Source organism: Coturnix japonica, chromosome 11 (assembly GCF_054131305.1).
Source record: "Coturnix japonica strain WE chromosome 11, WE-NBRP24, whole genome shotgun sequence".
In the NCBI taxonomy this organism is placed as follows: Eukaryota; Metazoa; Chordata; class Aves; order Galliformes; family Phasianidae; genus Coturnix; species Coturnix japonica.
This window is the reverse complement of record NC_140673.1, coordinates 16,980,071-17,004,857: the sequence shown is the minus strand read 5'-3', so window position 1 is coordinate 17,004,857 and position 24,787 is coordinate 16,980,071. Positions and strand designations below refer to the sequence as shown.

The window sequence follows — 24,787 nt, the reverse complement described above, 5'->3', positions numbered from 1 at the left end:
ACTAACCACTAAATGTTTTGATGTTTTTAATGAATATCAATATATATACATGACTTGCCCATTTCATTCTTGGAGGAAGTATATGAGGATCATAACATCTACTTACACACTGCCTTCCTTTAGTTTTCAACCAACAATTCTGAGAGAGGGAAGGTACTTCATTGTTTTATCCTTAAATATGACATACAAATAATAATTACAGTTTGTTATAGAAAAAGCTAACTGTAGTGTATTTTAATCTATTTAATCTGACTGGAAGCAGCAGCAGAGAAGCACCGGAGAATCCCAGGAATCATCCTCAGCACTCCATGTGGGACTGCCTTTGCAGCACAGAGCTGGCTGGCAGCACTGATGGAATGCTGCTGCTGTTAGGAGTGGGGGAAACTGAAGACTGGCCACAAGATTTTGTGTTTTCCTGCACCCCCTTGTCATCCCAAGTTGCAGCCATGTACAAAAGGAAGCAGTGAGGAAAGCAGGAAGTGGAAACTCAGTCTCATTGCTGGGAGCTGCAGGTGGAATTGTGTGTAAGCACAGAAAAGCCCTCTGCTCAGAGCCACGTGAGCCAGCTGAACTTGAAGTAATAATAACTTCCAGAAAAATGACAAACCCTAAACAAAGCACTGACTTATCTAGTAACTCATAAATTTATCTTTGCAAGATATTTATCTCTGTCAATTCAGAATTTTTTCACATACAGCACAGCGTGGTAACTTTTATTCATTGCTGCTGTCAGACCACTGTCATCTATAGCTTGATCATAACCAATTGTGCAATTCAATATTAAAAATTCAAAGTCACATACAATTTGCCCATGTCTGATGTGGAAAAACATAAATCTCAATCCATTACAAATACCTTTGGACAACAAATTAACCTGATGGTTTCTGTGAATGTCTCCTGATTTCTTTCCATTAGTTCTCTTCAACATTCAAAGCCAAAAAAATGTCAAAAAATAAAAATAAAAAATGACAGATTCAGTAAAAAACTGAAAGGAATTTTTCTTGCATGTTACACAAGTGAAAAGTAACATCTGTCCAACTCCAACAGGAAAAAAAAAAAAAAAAAAAAAAAAGTGTTTTCTATGAGGAGGAGAACAAGTTACAAAGTAAAAAACAAAATGGAAAGGAGTGAAAAATGACCAGTAAAGAAAATATTCATTAATTCTACTCACAGTTTTGGAAGGGAAGGATGAAGGAAACAGACAGTTTTAAAATAGAGAGATCATGGAAAACTGTTATTGACCTCAAGGGATAGAGAAGAAAGCAAATCAGGAAATGCTTACATAGATAAGGGAGGTATGTAAAAAGGCCAGTCAATCGCCCAGAAGAGGTTTCAGTTACTTCTCAGATTCGAAGGACAGTGGGATTACAAAGGAAATATTTATTTTCCTGGATCTGAGACAGAGTCAAAAGGTTTCAAAAGCCATTCTGGAGCTCGTTTAAGGAATTAAACCAAATAAAATTGATAACATGGGTAAACATCTACAGTTTCATGGTGAGAACAAAGTTTGAATGACACTTGGCTAAAAAAACAAAAAACAAAAAACCTTCAAACCTAACAGTATATAGGTAGTAATATTTTATCAGATGAACATAGGAAATATTTGTGCAGATTAAGTAACTTATAACAATCTACAGGTCAAGTTTATTTCCAAGATCAGTGAAACCAACTGAATTTCAGTTACAAGATAGCTCTTGATTTTATTCTGCTTTCATTTGTACTCATCCCTGATATACAATTTTTCTTAAGACAGAAATAACATAGAGTCACTGAAAAACCTTTAGTACTTTACGCTCTTGAGCAACATTAAAGCTATGCTACCAATCTTTCAATGCTAAGATGAATTAATAGAAGGCACCATTGCCCAAATGTCTCAGTCCTCTGAAAGACTTAAATGCACAACTTCATATTGCCTAAATAATTGAAAGGAGATTCTGAAATCCAACCAATTCTTATAGTATTACAAATAAAACATTAGAGTCTTAACTAAAGCCCACAATGTAAGCTGAATTAGCTGACTTCACAGTAAGGGAACTAGAAGCATTCATACAATGCAGTACCTGAGTTGAGGAGCAATACATTGCAGGGAATAACCACTAACTTCTTTCAGCTGTTCTAGTAATGATTTACAGCTTCATCTACACTCATGGATACTTTAAAACTCAGTTAAACATGTCCAGAAAGTCCAAATTATGTCCTCCTTCACATAGCTACACTTATTCCATTCTTATTCTCCTGCCCTCCACACACATAAACTGCCTCTCCTTTTTCGTCCCTTGTTCACCCTGGATATATCAGTCTCATTCACACCTCCAGAACTGCACTATATTTGGACACAAGATTCCTGCTGAAAATGACTGGCATTCCCAAGTGACAAGTTTCCCTACTTATCAATCTCACTTTTTTTTCCCCTCTATCCCTCATATCTCTTCTGTCAAATAGCATTTTAAATGTTCCTGTTTTAACTTGAGATTGGGTAGATACTAATTTACGTCTTATTTACTCCTTGGACGAATTGTAGGCATTTCTCTCTTCTGACTCTTTACCCTGAGAAAAACCATTTTTTTTTTTAGTGCTTGGCTGCTTTCTATGGGAGCTGGCAAAGATTAACAAATTTATCAAGTGGCAAAGATGAGCAGAAGAAAAACAACCAATAAGAAGTATCAAATAACATTTTCTCCAGCTGATATGCTTCTTTTCCATCTCTGGCAAAGTTCCTCATCTCATGAACAGGTCCAAAACCTTTAGTTAGCTAAGGTAATGAGTTACATTTTTTATTCAGACGGACACCTGACTGTCACAGGCAGCATCTGCACACCTGCACACCTCAGTTTTGACCAGGATAGAATGATGAAATCCTGAGACAGGAAACCAAGGAATTAAACTGCAGGAAGAAATAATTCAGTTCCAAGTACTAAAAGAAGGTAAACTCTTCACTGACCTGAAACAATGTAACTGGTTTATTTTTTTAAGAGTCCTGTCAAAGTTAAAGGTCAGTTTCCCAACTTGTTTAGGTAAAGTGATAAATTGTCTTCTTCTGGGTTGTGGCGATGCATGTGAAGTTACTAAAAACATTTATCTGGTAATTTATAGCAGCCAGACCACAACCTCCCTTTGCCTGAAACCCTGTAAAGTGTGCTTAAATGGGAATGTCAGGGCTTTTTACTTGGCACCTTAGGGGCCATATCCCTGCACAAAGGACTATCATGTAATGCAGACAGCAAAATTGAAAAAGTTAACCCAGCTAGAGCCCGTGCTGGGCCTGCTGCCAGAGCTGTGGAGGCCCAAGAGCTACTGGCTGTGAAGCAGAGACTGGGGTGACAGTGTAGGACATCTCACAACAGAGTGAATGCAAGAAGTGCCAAGCATCCTGCCATCACAGAAAAAAGCTACTCTAGGTGTTGCAGGAGGACCTGACAAAAGGAGCAATGAAATGCATTAAGCTGTCCTAACTCAGCCTTTTCTTCCTTGCACACAATAGGTTTACAATGCAGGGGGAAAAAACTGATGGTATGGGAGTGCAAATCCTTTTTAATATCACGATTTATAAACAGAATGAAAGTGAAGTATGTGCTGTGTTTGTCTCTCCTATGAAGGTTTCAGAATTTTGCTTCTGAAGGAGGAAGGTTTTTTTTTTCCCTCCCTCTTGCACTGCTAGGGAAGTTATTAAAATTGTTAGACCTTCTCAAAAACCACAGCCCAACAAATAGCCAAGTGTGTTAAGGAGAGAAACTAAGGAATTAGCAGACACATTCACAAGTTCATTTAGTTTAGTTTAGAAGAGACCCCTGGGGACTGGAAAGTGGCTAACATAACAAAGTTATTTTAAAAGTGCCTGGAGACATAACAGGAAACCACAGACCAGTTAGCTTGATATAAAGTGGGGAGAAAGTCCTAGAATATCAAATGGGAAAACACTTGAAGAAGCACAGCTTGATTAAGGATTGACAGTATGAGTATAGAGAGAGGAGGGAGATGGGGGTTCATGGCTCGCTAACTTGCTGGATTCTTTGCAATTTCTGCCACAGTAGACCCAGAAAATGCAGTAGGCACTGCCAACATACACTTATCTCTATTAAAGGGAGCATATACTTCTATTTGCAGATGAGGATTAACTCTTTTGCTGACTACCGCATCACCTCAACCTCTGTTTCAGAACGCCCAAATATTCCAAGAAATATCCTCAAAATTTGGTCCTTGCATAAATATGTTTCTTACACACTATTGTGCTAAAGTAATTCCAATGGAGAATTTGATAAGTTTTCATCAGCTGTTTCTGGCAATATCACTAGGGATACTTTTTATCAAAAATCCCTACTAAATGTTATAAAAGATTATATGAAAATAGAAGAAAAATTAAGAATTGGGCTACATTTTTAAAATCAATAAAATGAAAGCAGCTTGGAGTATGATTTCTTTATACTTCACATGAAAGTAAGCACATTCTCTTGATACACTATAGTCTGTAGATAAGGAACCAGGCAGAAAAGACAGCACTGAAAGTCTGCTTTGATTCATGGACTAAACAGCACAATAAAGGCAATGAATATGAAGATGTCTACTATGCAGTAAGCATTTCAAATAAGTTCCATGATTATTTAAAATTTGCACCATATTTGTAAAACTGAACACTAAACTCCTCTTTTTTGATAAAGAGAATTGTCTAATTTATGTGAACAGAAGTTATTCTCTTTCCCCTGCTCCTATTAAGTAGCTATTACATGTGCTAAGCTCTATTACACAAAACAAGAGAGCTGAGATACTGATCTGCACAGTTAAGTGAACTGAAATGTTATCAAAAATGAGATGTTATTGCAAAAGAAACAAACAGCTGGCAAATGTAGAAGTCATGTAGAAACATTTTTTGACTAGAAATGTCTCTTTCTATTTTCCCGCCTGCCCTTGAGGAACCAAAAATTATTTGCATACCTGGCTAGTGGTCACGAGTTTACAGCCTGAGAGAGCTTTTTTTTAAAAAAAAACAAAACAACAAAACAATTCAGAGAACAGAACTGACTGACAAGGCTTGCCATTCTCAAACAGAAACAGCCTGGATTTAACAGCAGATTCAACTAATGTGTGAGCTCATATGTCAAAAGTACACCTGCACTACTAGCATGCAGGCAGCAAAGTATTAACTAAGTTTTCTTGTTCATTTGTTTTTAACTTAATTATTAATTTGGTGCTATTATCATCACAATCAATAGATTCCACATCTTTGAAAAGCATATGCTGGAAGTTTTTTTCTTATGAACTTGTTTTTACCCAATTTGAGTGACAAGGTAAGGGAAATAGTTTACTACAGACCATGAAATAGAAAATAAATACATTCATCTTGTACCATAGGCATAGCTCATCTGAATCCAGTTCCAGTAGCTAAAAGGTGGGATAAGATTGACGCTATAGAAATGCCCAGTGAAAAATGCTGTTTTGAAGAAAACTGGTGAGATTTTTGAACAAAAATTAGAAACCCCAGCCAGAGCTCAGCTAGTGAAGTAAGGAACATAAAAAGATACTGGGGACTGAGATCAGAAACAGAAACAATTGCAGGAGTTGGAAATAGCTGATTTTATGATCAGTTGAGAAGAATCCTGCAAGATATTTGTGCTATGTTTTTTGGGGAAAAAAAAAAGGAATCTAGACATTGAACTGGCAGCAATCTGCACTAACCATCAGCAATACGGGAAAAAATCCACTAAAACTACTCATGTGAAATGTAATTGGTGTAACAAGGTATGCTGAAATCAGCAACTGCATGACAGTCTATATGCCTTACACTGCAGCACGCTAACTCCACCTAAGCTAGAAAAAGATAAAAACAACAGCACCAACCGGATGGCTTAACTCCTGTCTCCAGCACTGTGAGTATAGCAAGAAGAAAAATGATTTAAATATCATCTAAAATATAGCATTAACAACTACTGGTATTCCTGCCTTTTCACAGGCTTTCCTTATTCTTTCATCAGCCTGAAAAATATCTGATTTCCTTTCAAAGAGCAAGTGTCATCACCTTCACTACATACATCAACGGCAAATCTGCATGCATGATAGGAGTGCCGCGGTATGCTTTCCAACAGTTTTCACAGCCAAGTATTTTCTGCTTCATCCTCTCCATTTGCCTGCAGAAGTGTCAACATGGTTTTCTCCCTATTCCCCTTCCTCCCTCAAAGAAAGGAACAAAGTTCCAGTGGAAGTTCTGTTATCATGATCTTTCAAGATAACATGTACCAGATAAATCCTTTCAGAGAAGAGCTTCATGATGAATCAAAATCACCTTTTTGTCTTTCCTTTTTCTTTACAGAAAATAAATAAATTGCCAAGTCCCAAATGTGGTAAAATAAAAGTAATGGAGTTTGGTTGTGCTTGTCTTCAGTCCTCTAAATGTCAGTGATTCTTAAACTCTGCTGATGAGAAGTAAAAAATTATTTTACCTCAGGCCAGCATCCTTAAAGCATGCAACCCAATCCAGTCATTCTCAAAGACAGTTTGCTCGTCCATCACTTTCCATCACAATAATAATTTTCTCAGGTCCCAGCTCCATCCATCACTGTACTCACCACATAAAGCGTGACTCTATCTCTCCCTTTTCCCCCTTATATCCAGAACGGTAGCTAAACACCTTGGTATAGATAGGATTGCCTGCTGGCAAGTGGTCACAAGCCAGTTTCCAGGTCTCCTCATTCCCTGCAGGCTGACAAGGTCATGAGCCTTCAAACTACCTCTTGTCACTTCTTACAAGAAGAAAGAAAAAAAAAAAAAAAAAGGCAGGAGATAGGTCCTAATTTGATGGCTCATGTAAATGAGATGCAGGAAGCTAGAACTTGATTCCCAGCTTTGCCCAGTACCCATCTAAGATAATTCATGTTGCTTAGCCTGAAAATCTGTTGTGGCAAATGCTGCTGAACCTAGCCAGAACTGTAATCCTAGGTGGATTCTTCCCCTTCTGCTTCATCCTGAGCATACAAGCAGTATGCAAGGTTGGTTGACACCCAAGCACTTAATTAACCTTCTGGACCAGTGAGAAACTGCATACCCATTACATGTGTCTTGAAGTTACTAAATAGTTCTGTCCAGTTACAGCACGTAGCAAGCAGAGTTAGTCAATCATCTAATTCAAAGGCTTCCCTCTCATTCCCCATCCCACAACTCATCATCAAAATACATAATATAGCCTGAAGTCTAAGACTTGGGAGGTTTGTCAGAGCTAGTTTAGCAGGTTAATGCAAAATCTTTTTGTTTAGACAGTTAGCAGCACACCACTTCAGTTGAACATATCCTTGTATTTGTCCGATAGCATGCAAAAAAAAAAAAAAAAAAAAAAAAAAAGCCTAAAATTTTACTCCTGGTAAAGCAGTATATCATAAAATAGATAAACATGCAGCTGACATAATCAGATAACGCCCTAGTTGGGACTTCTGAGGTCTTTTATTATAAATGCTAAGAAAATACCACCTTTTCCCCTTTCACACAACTCCCTGCCTTGTTTCAGATCCCCATGCCACCAGACTGCTTTCTCTGCACAGCTATCTTCTGGTTATAAACTTTACAATGAGAAACACTCTTCACAGCCAGACAGTCTCCAGATATAGCAAAAGGCACTGATCACAGCTATATGAAAAACAGTCCCAGGGTTGCTGGGTCAGGTTGTTTTTCAACTGCTATGTTGTAAATAAAGTAGTAAATCAAACAATATTTAAACAATGTAAAACATTGCAATTATTTTTAGACTGGTGTGTCTTATAAACACCTAGCCCAATTCATTTTTCTCACCATCCTTTCTTAAATAAATATATGTTCTCCTGCAGCACAGGAGAGCACATGAGGAATGTCTTGGCTGCATAGTGAATTTGAAACTGAAATCAATCAGATTTACGGCAAAAAAAAAAAAAAAAAAGAAAGCTAATTACTAGCTTAAACATAGAAACAATTGTCTCATATAATATATTGTGATGAATCAGCAGAGCAGTCACAGGTCATCAGGGACAGGGTGAAGAATTAAGCTATTGCTTCTATCGAGGGGTCACACGTCATCAAGAGACAGATTATTTCAGGAGGCCAAACAATCTTGCAGCAGCTTTTAGAAGGAGCTGTCAGCACTGGAGAAGAGACTGACTTTCTTCAGAATGGGATAGATGCAGAGACTGAGGAGAAATACACTGTGTTGTTAGGTATTAGCAGGACAGAAGAGAAAGTACCATCCACGGACCTGCAGGCTGCTGACATGGTGCCATACTAATGCTTGCAGGATTGTAACAACCCCATGAGACACCCTGGCAATGCATTCCACCAGTAGAGCCTTCTTGCCTTGTGCAGTAGAACAAGCTGACAGACAGTGACCACTCCTTGGATGGCTCACACCAGGCCAAGTCAAGTATTTATGAGTTGTATGTGTTAGATCAAGCAAGATAAATATTGGCAGCTTTGTCTTATCCTTCAAGGCATGGTCCATGTAACTTATCAGAGCCGAAAAGGCTGCAGAAAATATGGGCTTACCAGTGCTTACAAGTAAATGAGGAAAAACGACAGTCTCACCAGCGCACTACCCTCTTTGAGAAAAAAAATCATTTGCTGACGTAACACAATCGCCAATACAGTCACCAAATACATTGAAATACAAAATATCTCTTATAGAAAAAAAAAAAAATCCATCCCTGAGATGCTGTCCATCTGTTCTTTTTCCCAAGTATTGTTTATGCCACTGTAATTTCCAAAGCCAGACATATTTACATGTAATCTATTTTACATTAATTTTTCCCCATCATATTTTCTTGATTTTTCAGTATTTGCTTCATTCACAAGTGTGGTGATGACTTGCAAACTAAAATCCACCCTGTTTTAAGGTAAAGTTATTTCTCAAAAGGTGCTACACTTTTAAATAAACAATTGTTCCAGTAATTGTGTAGCATGAGAGACCCCATTGATGTCTAATAGGATCCTACCATTCCTGAAGCGCAGAAGCACACAAAATAGAAATGCCCAGGAGAAGAACATGGTATCTAACAAAAAGAAGTTGTCACTACACCTGTTCATACAGCCCTCCTAGATGGGGAAAAAATAAAAATAAAAATCACATCCCATTAGAACATTCACACATCACCCAACACTTGGGCTCACTTTCCAAGAAGATATGCAAACACTGCTCACGTAGCAAGTAGAGTGTTTGATCAGAAGACTGCCTGAACAGAGCTAAGTAAGCCTATGCAGATTCTGTCCTTCCAGATTTTCTGAAAAATTAAGGGTTTCCTGTTGTGGCAGTTTTCTTTTTATTTAAATAATGCATTTTCATAAATTCTCTTAAAAATAAAATTCTACAAAAGTTAACTCTGCATAGATTTAAAATCTCTTTCTGGAACTCAACTTGAACTTCTACTTCATACTATCTGTATGATACCAGAGGTGCAGCAAGAACTTACGGGTCTTGGAAAAAGCTGTGCAAAGAGAAAGGCTGTTTTTTATTTCCTCCCCTGCAATTTGTTTCAAATTTTATCCTTAAATTATTCCTATCTCATTGCTTTATTTTTCTTCTTAGCTTCCTCGTCAAATTAACAGAAAATTCCCATGCCTCAAAGCAGTGTCACCAAGAAGAAAAAATACCTTTTACAAACTAATCTCACACAGTAAAATTCTGGATCTTCTATTAAACCACATCTAGATGAAGAGAATAAAAAATAAAATATCCTGACATCTGTTTCACTCAGTAACTGCTATAATGCAGTCATAAGAACTCATTCTCTTTAAACATTCGCTATCAATGTACTCTACAATCCACAGCCCTGAAAGTCAGTGAAAACACTGGAGCTAAAACAGGATGGAAGCTAAGAATAACCCAAAATATAATCACATATATGTCCACAAAAAAGAACCCCGTGGGGATTACTTCTATATATTTATTAAAAGGTGGACGGTTGTTCCTAAAATAGTAAAGATTTCTTGCTGCATCACAAATATAAATGCTTTAACACCACGTATGTACATTTAATGGAGTAATTATAAAGATTTCCTGTTGTTGAGCTTTTCTGTGAGCTGGGAAGAAAAAAATGAGAGAGCCTGCAGGTACTGGTGTCAATATGAATTATTCTAAGAAATCACACACTAAATTCCTACCACCACAATGGTATCTGATGTGACAGTGACAAGAGCAAGTGATTTAGAAGTTGCAATCATTTAAAAACTATGAAGGAGGAGCAAAAAATAATGATAAATTTTAGCTGTATTATTAAAATACACATTTCCTCAAGTTTAAGTTCACAGAAACATGGATTTCTGGAATAGATCAGTACAAGACAACGTATCTGTGCTTCACAATGCAGCTACTGCATTATTGATTTGTTCCACCTAATTTCACCAATATTTAAACATACACATTTCTGTTGAACTTTCTGCATAACACAATCCTTACTGACTGCAGTCAGCTCCATCTCCCATGCTTCAGAAGACTGGATCACCAGCAACTGCACAGATATCAAATTCCAAGACTCTCTGGGGCTTCATATAGGTCTCTATCATAGCTTTTCCACTTTCTCCCTGCATCCTATTTGGAGATATAGCATCTCTATACCAGCTCATTTATCACAGCTACCCTTACACAAGGTTCTCCATTTCACTGCTCCATTTGTTAGAAATAACCTTCCATGCACATACTATCATATCATTTTCCACCAAATATGTTTGAAAGGTATATTTCTCTTTCATTTAGCCTCAGCTCCTCTACAGCTTTCTGCAGTCTATCCATCTATTCCCTTCTGACAACTCGAGATCCACAGTAATAATATTGGGTTGCCCCATGAGATGTTTCTAATTGAGGCAGAAAGGAGAGAAAGCACAGCCAACTTCACTAGTTTAAGCCTAGCTTCCTACATCCTGCCTCTTCTCCAGGCCTCACTGCTGTTCTATTCTTCATCACTGGGTTCTATTAAAAAAGAAATCTGGCTCAGCCAACAAAGATTCTTATCTCACACTGATTGCTCTTCTTCATTACTGCAGCTAAGCTCCATGCTGGCACAGCTTGTCATTTCCAGCAGACAAGAGACCACGTGAACTGCTGCTCATTTCCACTAGTAAGGTTAATTTTAAAAGCTGAAACATACATTTCCTAATTTCTATTTGTGCACGTCCTCCATTAACATTTTCATCTACTTGTCCTTTCTTGTCTTCAAGGAAAGAGGATTGGACATAAACATAAGTAGAAAAATCAGCATTACCCAATTCTCAATTAAATTTATCTTTATCTTTAAAAAATGATTATTTCATTTTAAATGTCATTTAAAATACCATCTTCTACTGAAGGAAAAGTAGTAAAAAAAAAAAAAAAGTATTTTATTTACTACTTACATTTCAAGTAGCAGCAATGCCACTAGGATAATGGGTATAAGCAATACAAAATTTTGCACAAAGATGCTGTACCTACTTAGTGATACACATAGTAGACAACAGAAAACCCTCTTCAGACTTGATATAAGTTGTGAGCTTCAAGCTGATGCCCCATCAGGAACAACTGTTCTGAATTAAACTTACCTATCTTGATTAAGTGCATGACCCTAATCTGTCTAGCACCTGTGCCTGAAACAGGTTTAAGGTAGTTTTAATGGTCTTTCCTTCTTGTCTTCTGAACTTTTTAAAAGAGGTGGAAAGGTATTTAGTGGCAGTTATTTACTGTGGGACTAAGTAGGTAAAGATGTTGGCTCTAGAATCATTCAGTATTACTGTAATGCCCTATGTATAACAATCTTGATTTCAACTATTGAGGCTTATTTGGCTCATGGAAATTAACATGTAGCCTTCCAGAGAAAATCTGAACTCTTACGTAAATACAGGAGCTAAGCTGATGAATTTACCTTAGGAATGGCCTGAAGAAAACTATATGCCAGGCTGCTGTTTGGTACAGCATGCTTTGAAAACGTCAGCTCCCTGAGTAGATATCTATGGTCTAGGAAAAGATTCAGTTTTCCTCCTGTGAATTTCAGTATCAAAACTTCCATTGTTCTTTAGTATAGCAATATTGTCTGGTCTGGCAAGTAGGCTAGTATTCAAGCAGATGACTGCTCACCTACATTTTATTCCATGAATTTTCAATCAGAAAGGCTACAACAAGAAGGAAACAGCTTAGGCATCATCTTTCTAGCAGTCCATAAACTGCCAAGTAAAATAGGAGGAGAGTTAAGGAGGAAATAAAGCCCTCTGTGGAAGGAGATGGAGGGGACTGAGCAATTCTCTGAAGATATATTTTTATTGAAGTACAAAGTTATTGATAGTCTGGAGCAACAGAATACATATGTGCTGTCTATGAACTAAAGAGATCCTTTGAAGGGATTTCTCTTCTGTATCCAGGGCAGAAGATAAATTGAAACAGATGCAAAAAAATTCCTTTTTGCTCCACCTCCACTATGTAATTATGACATTACTGAAACAAGTTTTTATATACATGCTTTTGACTGAAAAGTTTCAGATTTTTTTTTTTTTAATTGTACTTTATAGAGCATATTTTCTTTATGGTATTACATTCCTCCTCCATTTCCTCACATTTCTTCCTCTGTCTATATTATTTTCCCTGCTGTTGTTTCTTCTTTCCATTCTCTTTCTGACTTTCATTGCTATTATATTGTGAATGTCAAAACATTTTAATTAAAATGCCAACATCTGGAAGGGAGAGACCATGGGATGAACTCTGTTTTCATCTACTATACACAAAACTGATTTCCTACAGAGTTGTATCCTTGTCTAATTCCTATCTCACAAAACTTACAATAATCACTTTCCCCTTTAAATCTGAAAACTTGACTGGAGAAGATACAGCAGTACTGAGACTGATTTGGACATGTAAGTACGAAACAGTCAAGCAGCTGCTTCCCAGATGAATTCATGGTGACTGAGTACTGCCTGTTGCCCTCTCAGGAGGAAACATCCTTACTATAGGAATTACTATTATTTTTTCACAAGTATAACTTTTTGTGTTTAGAGAGAAATCTTGAAGAAAAAGAAAATTATAAGAATAACAAGACACTATTTCTACAATATCAGTATCTCAAAAATTTTTCTAATTAATATTAGAGCAATATAATTCTAATTCATACTGTTCCTGCTCCGGCAGGGCAGTTGGACTAGATGATCTTTTGAGGTCCCTTCCAATCTCTGACATTCTGTGATTCTGTGTGATTTAATGTAAGACAGACATACTTCTGTGCATACAGATACCGTCTTTACTCACCCTGATACCAGTTCTCACTACTATGATAGAAATAATCCTCTGCATCCTTTGTCAACGGCTCAGGTGACAAGTGGTGCCCTTCAGGAGTCAGTACTGGAACCACTGCTCTTTAGTATCTTTATCAATGACATCAACAGTGGGATTGAGTACACCATTAATGATCCTGAAGATTAAACCTAGCTGTGGTCAACACACCTGAGGGACAAGCTGCAATCCAGAGAGACCTAGACACTCACGTAGCAGGCCCAGGTGAACCTCAAGAGGTTTAACAAATCCAGATGCAGGGTCTTGCGCGTAGGCTGTGGCAAAACCATCAATACAAGTCAGGGAATGTAAGGATAGAGCACAGTCCTGCTGAAAAGGTCTTGGAAGAACTGGTGGATGGTAGGCTGGACATGCACTGAAGAGACCTCACCTGAAGTACTATGTCCAGATGTGGAGTTGTCAGTACAGGAGATGCCGGATCCAGGAGAGGACCACAAAAATAATCCAAGGAATAGAATATCTTCCCTACAATAACAGGCTGAGAGAGCTGGGGGTGTTCAGCCTAGAGAAGAGAAGCCTCCAGGAAGAACTGATAGAGGACTTTCAGTATCAAAAGGAAAGCTGTAAGAAAGGAGGCTGACTATTCAGCAGGGTCTATTGTGATAAGACAAGGGGAAATTGTTTCAAAGTAGAATAATGGAGATTTTGATTGGATATATAAATACTGCCTGGAAAAGTGGTGGATGCCCCAATCCTAGAGACATTCATGGTCAGGCTCAACAGGGCCCTAAGCAATCTGATCTGGCTGTAAAAGCCACTTTCCATTGCAAGGAACTTGGACTACATGACCTTTAATGGTCCCTTCCAACTCAAACAATTCTGCAATGATTCTATAATCCCACCCTCCCACACACAGAATACTTCCCCCTTCCTTTAACAGGTAAGTGTTGCTAGCTGTTCAGCCATGCATCAAGCCAGAGAAATCTTTCAGTATAGGGGGACAGAAAACTCTATTTTTATTCTGAAGGTAAAATCAGGACGTGAAGCATTTCTACCTGTTATCACTGCACAACAGGGCAGTACCTTACCACACCTGGAGATATTTAAGTAATATATGGATATGGCACATAGGTACTTGGTTTAGAGTGGACATACAGTCAGATGGTTGAATTTGATTATATCAAAGTTCTTTTCCAACCTCAAAGATTCAGTGCTTCGATAATTCAATCAGGAAGACAGTCACAGGACAAATGAGAAGCACAAGCCAGGCCTAAAGGTATTCTTACTCCACCCTGTATATCGGTTAGTTGGTATGTTTGTCCATTTCTAGAGCAATGACATGTCTCAGCTGAAGAGCAGGTTTACAACAGAACATAGTATGCACATATGTCCATTTGATTATCAAGTTCTTTTAGATATTCTAGGAAGAATGGCAACAAATATATTCACACACACACACAAAAAAACTATCTACTGTTGTTGCAATGTAGGTTAGTTTCATTGTATGAAGAATACTTAATAAACTCAAGAGTATACTTTGATTCTCAGAAGCACCAAAACAAAACCTTGCGTGCAGTTGAGATTCCCTTATCCTATGGAGAGCATGGTATAAATTTTACTTGTTCCACTGCACAGATTTTCAATGACGAATTAATTACATCTCACATAAATGATAGCAGAATTCACTAGGGAAATCAAGTAGTCCTTAATTTACTGACTTTCTCCATTGATGGCAGAACATTCCAGTGCTACCATAATTCTCATAGTGAATCAGTAAGCATTTCTCAAATCAGAAGAGCCTTCAGTCCTAAGCAGAAAAAGCAGGGGCCTGTTTGATACTGAAAATTACTGTGAAAAGAAAGAAAAAGCTCCAGAAGATAATTCCAAACAAAGAACACAGAGAGAAAATAATAGTAGTAATAATCTTCTTTCATTCTTAACACCTTTCACCTTGAGAATTTCTAAAGCTCTTTCAAAATTACGAATACAAGAGTAGCTTACCAGCTGCTGAAAATGAGTGCTGTCTGAGCATGAATGCAGCTAACTGGAAGAGAAGAGAGGATATGCTGTTTTCTTCTACTGCAGCCTTCCCTTCTTCCTTCACAACATATATTCCATACAGCAAGGTTGCCATTGCATTTTCTAAATCCACTTTCAAGATCATTCAACATGTTTCACAAGTATTTGACTGCCCAAACTTGATACAGTTAACTTAAAAATAAAACCTCTTTTCCCATATATGCACCAAAATTGTGGTGCTGAAACAAGTTCCCCAGGGCAGCCATATCACCTCTTACCTGGCATCTCCTTTCGTCTCCCACAGAAGTTGCCTGCAAGGGAAGAGTTCTCCAGCAGTCTGCAACACGTTGTCTTCCTTGGAGACTGCCATGTGCTCTGTGGTCTATAGATATATTGTCTAGAAATAACCGCTTTCTAGCTTCTTGGCAGCTCGTTCTAATATCCCACAGGATGCAGCGCAAACCTAGCAAGTACAAAGACAACTGATTAGTAGTTATCAGGAAACAACACTACATTAAATTTTATTTCTTGAATATAAATACATTTTTTATATACAAAAGACTTTCTTGTTGACCAGTCATTTGTTAAAAAGTAAAACAATAATCTACTGGATATATTATTTTTTACAAGATATGCAATCATACTCTTTCTACAGAACTAATAAAGTTTTACTTATATTCTTGTATTCTTCAAAAAATCAAGTCCCCATTATGCCCTCTCGGCAAATAGACAATCCTTGCTAAAAATACGTGCCAAGTAATTACTTTGTTTAGGGAATTTCTCCTTTTTTTCAGGGTGCCTTTGTAAAAGCAAAGTATGCCAAAGGCACTAACGGATTTTCTCTAAAGCCACCTAACACTTTCTGAAATTGAATTTTCTTCACAATTAAAAAATTCATCATTTGCTCTTTTTCGGACTTACATCCAAGGACACTCCTACTTCGCCAGCACTTTAATCATGCTGAGACCATAAAGTTAACACACTGCAAAACATTCAATAACCAAATGTGCAGACCACTGAAAAAAGGAATGATTTGAAGAGTGTCATACACAAGGCCTCACCTCCATGCCCTGTCATTCCTATAACAAAAGTTAGGAGCTTGACCAAATTCCTTTGGGCAGACAGTAGTGCAAGATGTAAATATACACAGCCAAACTGGTAAGGATTGTAAGAAAAATATTTCATAATATTTTTAGGATCATACTTGGAGAGAGGATAATCAAATGAAGAAATCACAATACAAAGAAAGAAGTGAACTCTTTCTCCCTTGCAAAACACCTTTCGTATTTGTCTCCCCCCACAGCAACACACAGAATCATGTCACAGGATATAAGTTTGGACTGAGAGAACAAAGGGGAATTTCAGAGTTTTCCATACGGCTATAAACTTTTTTGGTTATAGATCTGGTAGCAGAAACCACAGTGCTTCCAGTGGAATGTGACTTGCCATTTCCTAAAGCAGAAAAATGAGCAGAAATGAAAAAATCATTTCCCATTCCTTCCAACAGAGGCATTTCACAATTTTCTTCATAATCACACATGAATTATGTATTTCCTTTAAAGTCAAGTTGTCCAAAAAATGGCATTAACAGCTCACACATCTTCTGTTCTTTCACCTTCTGTGTTCTTTCTGGACCAGCATTCATATCCTAATCTGATGACTATATAATGCTCATAAGCTCTTCCCTTGTGTGTTTTTGTTATTTATTTATTTATTTACTTACTTACTTACTTATGTCAGGTCTGTTCCCTATGACTAGATTTCCCCTTCATTAATTATGTAGAATTAAAAGCAAGTGGCCATAGTGAAGTAACCAGGATCTATCAACAGCCAAGTACAAGCAGGATTCCTGATTTCACAACCTTGTCTTTTGCAAGACACAGAAAGAAAAAATCTGAGTACATTTGTTTCAAGTTATGCTCACATGCAGTAGATCATGGTGAAAACACCATAAGGACTGAAGCCTTGCTAAAATCAGTTGTAGCATATGTTATTTCATAGTGAAATGTGAATTAATCAAACCTTGCTTTTGATATAGAACAGAATGTTGTAATTTACCCTCTTCTTTCTTTCAAATTCTGGCTGCTTGTGAATCAAGAATTAGCAGTAATAAATAAAAAATAATTTGCATTTAATTTCTGTCCATGGTGGTTTATTTGGAGAAAAAGCAGGCAAATTAAAACTGCACTGATCCCATTCTGGCTTAAACTTGGAGATCATATTAGCCAGTTTCCAGAACTAAGAAAGCTCTGTCAATCCAGGCTTAAAATTTTCCAGAATATGCTCCAGTTCAGATAGACATCTATTGCCCTTTTACCTCCTGCAATCCCACTGAAATAGGAGTTTCTCTACTGGGCCTACATATCCACTACAATCAAATCAGTGCCACAAAACTGGGGAGCCTATCTAATCTCACTATTTTGTGCTGTGTAATTTGTAATGATGAGACATACACTATAGACAGTAGAAGTTAAGGGACTTAATTTACATACAGTCAAGAACACTAGTTAGATTTTCTACTAAGGTACTTAGCAATTTAAGTTTCTGAGTTTGGAATTAAATACTACCTTGGAAATAAGAGCATAACATGAAAATAGCAGATGTGAGATTCTTATACAGAAAAATCAATGACAGTTACAACACAATTATGTTTTTAGAAGAATGAGCCCTCCACCCCTGCTCCAACTGTTAGATATGTGGCAATTCGAATTACAACATAGTCAGTCAATATCGATACTAGTTAGGGCAGTGGAAAAAGCTGTTAACAAAGAATTCATTTGCTATGTTCCACATATTTATGCAAATATCAATGCTTTCCTAAATTCATGATTTTTCATTATTTTATGCAATATAGACTTCCAGCTAACTAGTGTTGGAATTGTTACTTAATTGTAGTTTGTCACAGAGATGATTTAAAAACATCTTTTTTCTGCTTTATATATTATAAACAAATCTCAGAAAACAAGTTTTAAATGAGTTCATTGGGAGAACAGGAGCTTTCAAAATTAAAATGAACATCCACACGCACATATTTTGGGTGACTGGGGAAAATGCACAGAGAACAGAATGATATGACTAAAAACAATGCACTAAAATGCTGTGGAACATTTTGAGGAAATTTTGATAGCATTTAATAGTACCAATTTCAACCCTATTCTGATGAACAAAAATTAAACTGTCAAAGAAGGAAATATCTGCAAAACAGTTTTTCCCAATTGTTTTACTGAGGACTACAAGGTCTTTCACAGCCTCTGAAGTCCTGCTGGTGAATCACAGAAGTTGCCAAGAGCTCAGAGGCAACAGCAGCAAAGCCCCTATGTTCCATCCCATTCATGGTCACTATTATTTGCTAATTGACAACATATTCCCATGCTACAGACATCGCAACTGTTGTTTAGTATAAACCATACCAGTAATTTCAGGCTGGACCTGGAAATCCATGAAAGCCTTATGTTGCATTAAATTTCCTAGCAGATCTTACTCTGCAGAAGACATTGAATTTGGTGTTTTCTGTGCTCCCTTTTTGCTCCAAGCTATGTGCTTTTCCACACTTGGACTTCAGATTCTGATGAATGTGGAGAGTCCTGAGGATTCCCCAGAAAATTATTCATTGGACTTGTAAATGGGAAAAACCAAAGGAGAAAAGGACAATACAATACCTAAGACCTCTATTCATTTCAAAGAAAAAGTCAAACACAGCAGCCAATTGCACCAGAGCACAGACATTTTAGAAACACGTAAGTAAGTCTTGCAATTGAAGTCCACTTTGCCAAGTATTTGACTTGCTCCAAAATTTAAATAGGAATATCAATAGTGAAAATGTTTTATATTCGGTATGTATTTCAAAATACTTGGCAGCGTTTTGGCATTTAGAAAAACTACAGATTTCAATCAATTTTTATTTTGAATAAAAGCATTCTACATCACTCAGCAAAGACTTTTCCTGTACTACTGATGAAGTTTCTCAGAAAAGACAACTATGATTTATAAAAAATGGAGTAAAATATACATATTCTTCTCAACTCCTCACATCTTAAAGCATTCTGCAATTTATTTCCCCACTTTCAGAGCAGAGAAATTCAGAGCAGCCGTGGTGTGATTATATGTTTTTCCAGAATAGCTGATGAATACCTGAAAACTCTCCCACTGTGGGGCAAGAATAAAAAAAAAAAAAAAAAAAAAAAAAAAAGGCAGCTAGAATGACACATTTTCTCTTTCTAAAAATAAACTAGAAGGCCACAGAAATCAATGAGAAAAACTGCCAGTAAAAATGCACAAAACACTCAACACCAATTATAGTTTGGCAATGTGACTAATGAGAAAGCCAGCTAATTACCTGATTCTGATAAACTTTATAGCAAATAGAAGTCATGTGGGTAATGCTTAATTCCTATCTAACAGTGCCATTTTTCATAATGAAAAATCATAAAGAATAACATATTATAAAATCCTTCTTTGCCTGAAACACTGGTTAACCATTAAGGAAGCTTACAGACAGGGTCTGACTGGGAACAGGTTAATCTTTTCCCCATATTGCCTTATGTGAGATGTTAATTTAATTTATGTAGCCTCGTAAGCAAGTATTTCCTGCATTCCCTGCTCTGAGAGCTCCGCACCCTACCTGTCACTAAGGCAGAAAGGAAAGGACCTGTCTGTAACCCCAGCTCCTCTGCACAGGAATTCACCTCCACATCCATGGACTCTTTTGATAATCACCAAATACTGCAAAATGAAGAGTTTAATTCAACCAACATATGCTGTTCCAGGGAGATGACAGCATGGGTGAGTTCATCATTTTGCAGGTCCCAGTGCACTCCTCTGATCCATGAATTCAAATATGTAGGAATAGTTTCTCCTTGCTGAAGGATTTTTCAGAGCACTGTGCATATCAGCACAGGTCTGCTACATTCATCTCTATGCAGGTGTTGCAGTGCTGGAGTACAAGCATTATTCTGATCTTTAAAAAATACCCATTACCATGTACGCTGTATGCCCCCTCCGGAGGCATAGCACATTAATTCTTCTGAATATTTTCTCTCTAATAGGCATTGTTTCATCACCAACCCAGAGGCAAAGAAAACACTCTATATAATTTTTTTTCCATGTTAGAGATTCTAAACAACAACTGTGCATGAAAGGTAAAGAACTTCAGTAGAAATCTTGCCCTGCACAGTGAACAAACAGCTGTTTTTCATTGGCCTAATTACCAAGTTAATGAGATACTAATTTCTATATTCATAAAGTATGCATGAGGAAGCATGAGCGCATGCAAAACAGAGCACAGTGACAAATTTAATAAATAAAATAACAAGGTATCTGTAAATAAACATTAATGATCTTTAAAGGTAAAAATCAGGTTATGTTTTATGGGTAGCTTGCATAAGCAAGGCATTATTCTAGTACATCTATGTTTTGTTTTAACAGTATCAGTTGAGTATAAACTAATTTAATTAGAAAGAAAATATATAAAACATACAAATCTATGCCTGGGAATAGCTGGGCTGGCAGCAGGACTGAAAAGAGATTTTGAAGTTACAACACAGCTCCAAAATAAGTGAAATTAATAATACGCAGGTGTTGCCAGAAAAGCAAAATTTTCTAGGTTGTCACCTAAAAGTACAGGCAGTAATTCTGCCCTCTTCTACAATGCCACAGCTGAAGTGCTCAATAGGAAAGCTAGAGAAATTAGTGAGAATCCAGAGTGCAACAAAAATGCAAAGAGGTTTGGAAACTGTAAGCTTTGAAGAAAGATTGAAAAAAACAATGAACTGTTCCACTCAGAACGTTAAAAAAGTATACTGTATATTCTTCAAATATATAAAATATTGCAGTAAGAAGTACAATGGATGATTTTCTCTACACATCCCTGAGGAATTATGAGTACTCACAGACAGCAGTGGGGACTTAATATATTTAGGAAGCCTTTCTCATAGTCAAGCTCTGAACATTTAAGCATTGGAACAGCTTATCTATGAGAGTTCCAAAACTCTTGCAACTGGCAGGTTTCAAAAAAACAGTATGACAACCATCTCCCAAGAGATTTTCACTTTCCAGGAAGAAGATGAGATCAAATAGATAACTCCTGCATTTTTTCTTCCAGAGTTCACTTCCATTATTGGCCATTTTTTACTTATTTTGTATATGTGAAAAATAGAGTAAAATAGTTCCTGACAGTTATCTTCCTCAAAAACTGAATTCTACCAGCTGTCCCAACCAAACATCCTTGTGTCCCTACTGAGGAAGGAGTGTAATTTTAGGAGCACCGTCTGTGAGGCAGTTTGCTCTTTGCAAATATGCATGTTTGCATGAGCTGTGATGCAGAGACAGCAGAGATATCAATTCAGAAGTTTTCTCTAGCTGATTGGTGCAAGTGCTTCAATAGGATGATCAATGTACAATATATATATATATTTCAATACAATCTTATTGAAAAGTATGAAAAATGAACAACCTGAAATCAAATGGCGTGTGAACTCAGTGTCATTTAAATTCTAAAAAATGTTCAGCCTGGCAAAAGCATGACAAAGAGCAGCTCTTAAAAATACTTGCTTCCCTTTTCTCTCCCACATTTCTTGCCGGGGGGGTGGGAGGGAATAATACTAAGATGACAAACTGACATAAACATTACAGATCCTGGAATGCCAATATTAACCAGCTGGCATCTGGCTACCAAGCCTAAAAATAGCTTGGAGTCCTAGAAAATACAGGTTGGACTAGTTTCATCCTGTTTTCCTTTTCCATTCTAAGGATGGACTGACAATTACAGTTCCTGCTTACATTAAGATTGTAGCTGCATGAAAAAATGCTTAATTTAAAACGAGATTTTACTTGCACTGAAGATAAGTTTGACCCAATTTTCTCTTGAAAATCCAGAGCTAGGCTTCATCCCTTCTTATCCATTATCCAGGCTTAATGTCCTCTTCTAGGACAAAGGAATTTCAGTTCTCTCTTTAGCTCATGTGAGAAAGGAAAGAGACAGCAAGTCTATTTCTCTTACCTTGCATTGGGATGTTACTGAAGTATCAGCAGGAGAGTTCATCACCTAAATAATTTCTCTGGGTTTTACTTGTTATTAGCATATTTTTGTTTGGCTGCTGAGCTGAAAAAAACATTCTTCACACAGATGCGTAATACTATGCAGGTCATTAACTGAAATCTCGGAAACAGTCACATTCCTCTTTCTAACCATCATGATCACAACACTATTTAAAGAATCACTCATATGATAATGTTTTGTTTCATTTCTAAAAACTGGATTTTCAGTACATATTTTGACCCAGATAAAAGGACTGAGATGCAAAATCCTTATATAATATAAAAGCTTAAACATATGTTGCATTTTGTGCATCTGAGAAGTCCCACAGATTTCTCAACATCATGTCAAACTTTTAATCTTTATTTCATTAAGATTTCGCTTATGGAAAAAATAAACAAGGAAGCTTCTAAATCTTATACTTCACATGTACATCCACGTAATATTTAGTCAAACAGCTCAAAAATGGATAAACATCAATAAGCTATGCAAAATATTTTCATTTTCCTTTCAAACTTCAGGACATTTTTATCTTAAGTGAAAAAAATCATATGGAAACACTTTTTAGATTCCTATCATGCCGTTAGACAGAAAGACTTCCTAATTTATAATGTTCACTTCTGGTTTCAATGTCACAGTATTCATTCTATATTATTTGATGCATGGAATTTGATGCATTCTATTATTTGATGCTGGCTTTCAGCCATACCAGTGCTTCCTTGACAAAATTTACTCAAAAACATTTAGTTGTAGAAAATGGAAAATATGTTGCTCTCCTCCTGTCGTTGCAGCTCTCTGTGTCTCAGTGATTTCTGCTTTTTTCATTTTCCCCTTCAGAAGTTTTCTAACTCAAATATTTTATAAGATAAAGTAAAATAATAAAATAAAATAAAATAAAATAAAATAAAATAAATAATAAAATAAAACTGTAATTTTCTATAGTTGACGGTTTAGAATTTATTCTGGCAACTAGTGGTCTTAAGTTGTCATTCTTGTCTCATTCCTTTTATAATTTTAACTCCATTCAGGATAACTGTTCACCAACTTCATAAAGATTCTAAACCTGTACATCACTGATGACATTAATATTTTGCTTTCTTTCATCTTTTGTTGATTTACATCTCAATCCTTAATAAACTGCTGAAATTATAAGGGCGACATAATTTTAGTCTGAAGTCCTCCCAAAAACTATTTAAAATACCACTAGCCTTCAAATCCACAGTTAGTACATTCTTGACCTAATACTTCTTTTTGCTACTAAGATGAAATAGAAATTTAAGAGCAGTCACATTTTCCAGACATTTCTATCCATCACACATTTTCCAAAGTTCACTTCCATAGTTTTTTGTCTTATCTCTGATTTCCTGGGGAGTGAGCAGAGCTCCTGCTCTGCAGCTCTAGCTCTCTTTATTTATTCCACCTATTTGTTATTCAGTTTCAAAGCTTTCTGCTTCAGCTTAGCAGTGTGAAGCATTCTGCCTCACTAAATTCTCCAAGTGATTAGACTACTTTTGACTTCTTTTATGAAAATAGGGCCTATCACCAACTCAGTATCACTTCCATCTCAATTTTCCTCACCTTGCCTTCAATCAATAGTTCATCTGATGCTGTTTTTTACACTCCAGATGAAGAACTAGCAATCTTTTCCCTATAAAAATTAGTAAATCTATTTAGTACATTAGAACCTAAAATACAGAAATCTAATACCATTACCAGCCATTGCTTACTATTTTCTTTTTTTTTTTTCCTTTTGTGTATAGCCATTTGTAATGCAGGATAAGGCCCACAGAAACTCCAAAGTGTTTTGAAATTACCAGGTCTCAGCAGGAGGCAAATGCAGTCTTGTGAAGTGGGTCTGCACACCATTGCATCCTTCCTTCCCACACACAGCTTGGACAGTGGGCAGATTTGGGCTCCTGGTTCCTTCCAGGCAGAGTCTGTAGTATTCAATTCCCCACTGACATCTTCCCTGCAGCATAACTTATATTCTGCTACCTAGAAGTCCACACATTTTGTTATGAAGTAGAAGAGAAACTGGCAATACGTTGACATGCCTAGGTTTTTGCAGAAAAGACAGAGATGCAGACAGGTCTTCCCTCAACTCAAAGAATAAACATTGGATAATGTTAAATTACAGATCAATATGCAATCTGCAACAAGTGTCTGGTGACTTATTCAAGCTTTAGCAAGGAAAAACAATTTCCCTGCCTTGCTTTATATAAAGTGTTGATATAAAAAAAATTGTCAAAACTTCATCATTCATCTATCTGATATTGATTCCTTCACATCAGCTTGTGCTGTGGATTCTCTAAAAAAAATAGCACAGTATTGCTAATAACTGATCCTAGAGAATACAAAACTACCACACCAGCCTGTGTTAAGACCTACCTTTTTCAAAATGTATTGAAATTATAATTTAACTACCTGTAAGAGAGTTAAAGAAAAAGAGAAAGGGCAAGACATTCTCTTCCTTCAGAAATTATGTCTAGAACATCGAATGAGATTATTCTCTGCATGGACATCAGTGAAGCATATTCAGGATAAGC

General features: G+C 36.7%; 1 long non-coding RNA gene across 1 annotated transcript in view; it reads right to left on the bottom strand.

Annotated features, from left to right (window-relative positions):
* The window catches only part of LOC146759044 (uncharacterized), a 162,956-nt gene that overhangs the window by 81,935 nt on the left and 56,234 nt on the right, over window positions 1-24,787 (bottom strand). Inside the window, exon 2 of the long non-coding RNA XR_014933024.1 lies at window positions 15,487-15,671. This is a non-coding gene — a long non-coding RNA (uncharacterized LOC146759044). The remainder of the gene's footprint in view (window positions 1-15,486; window positions 15,672-24,787) is intronic.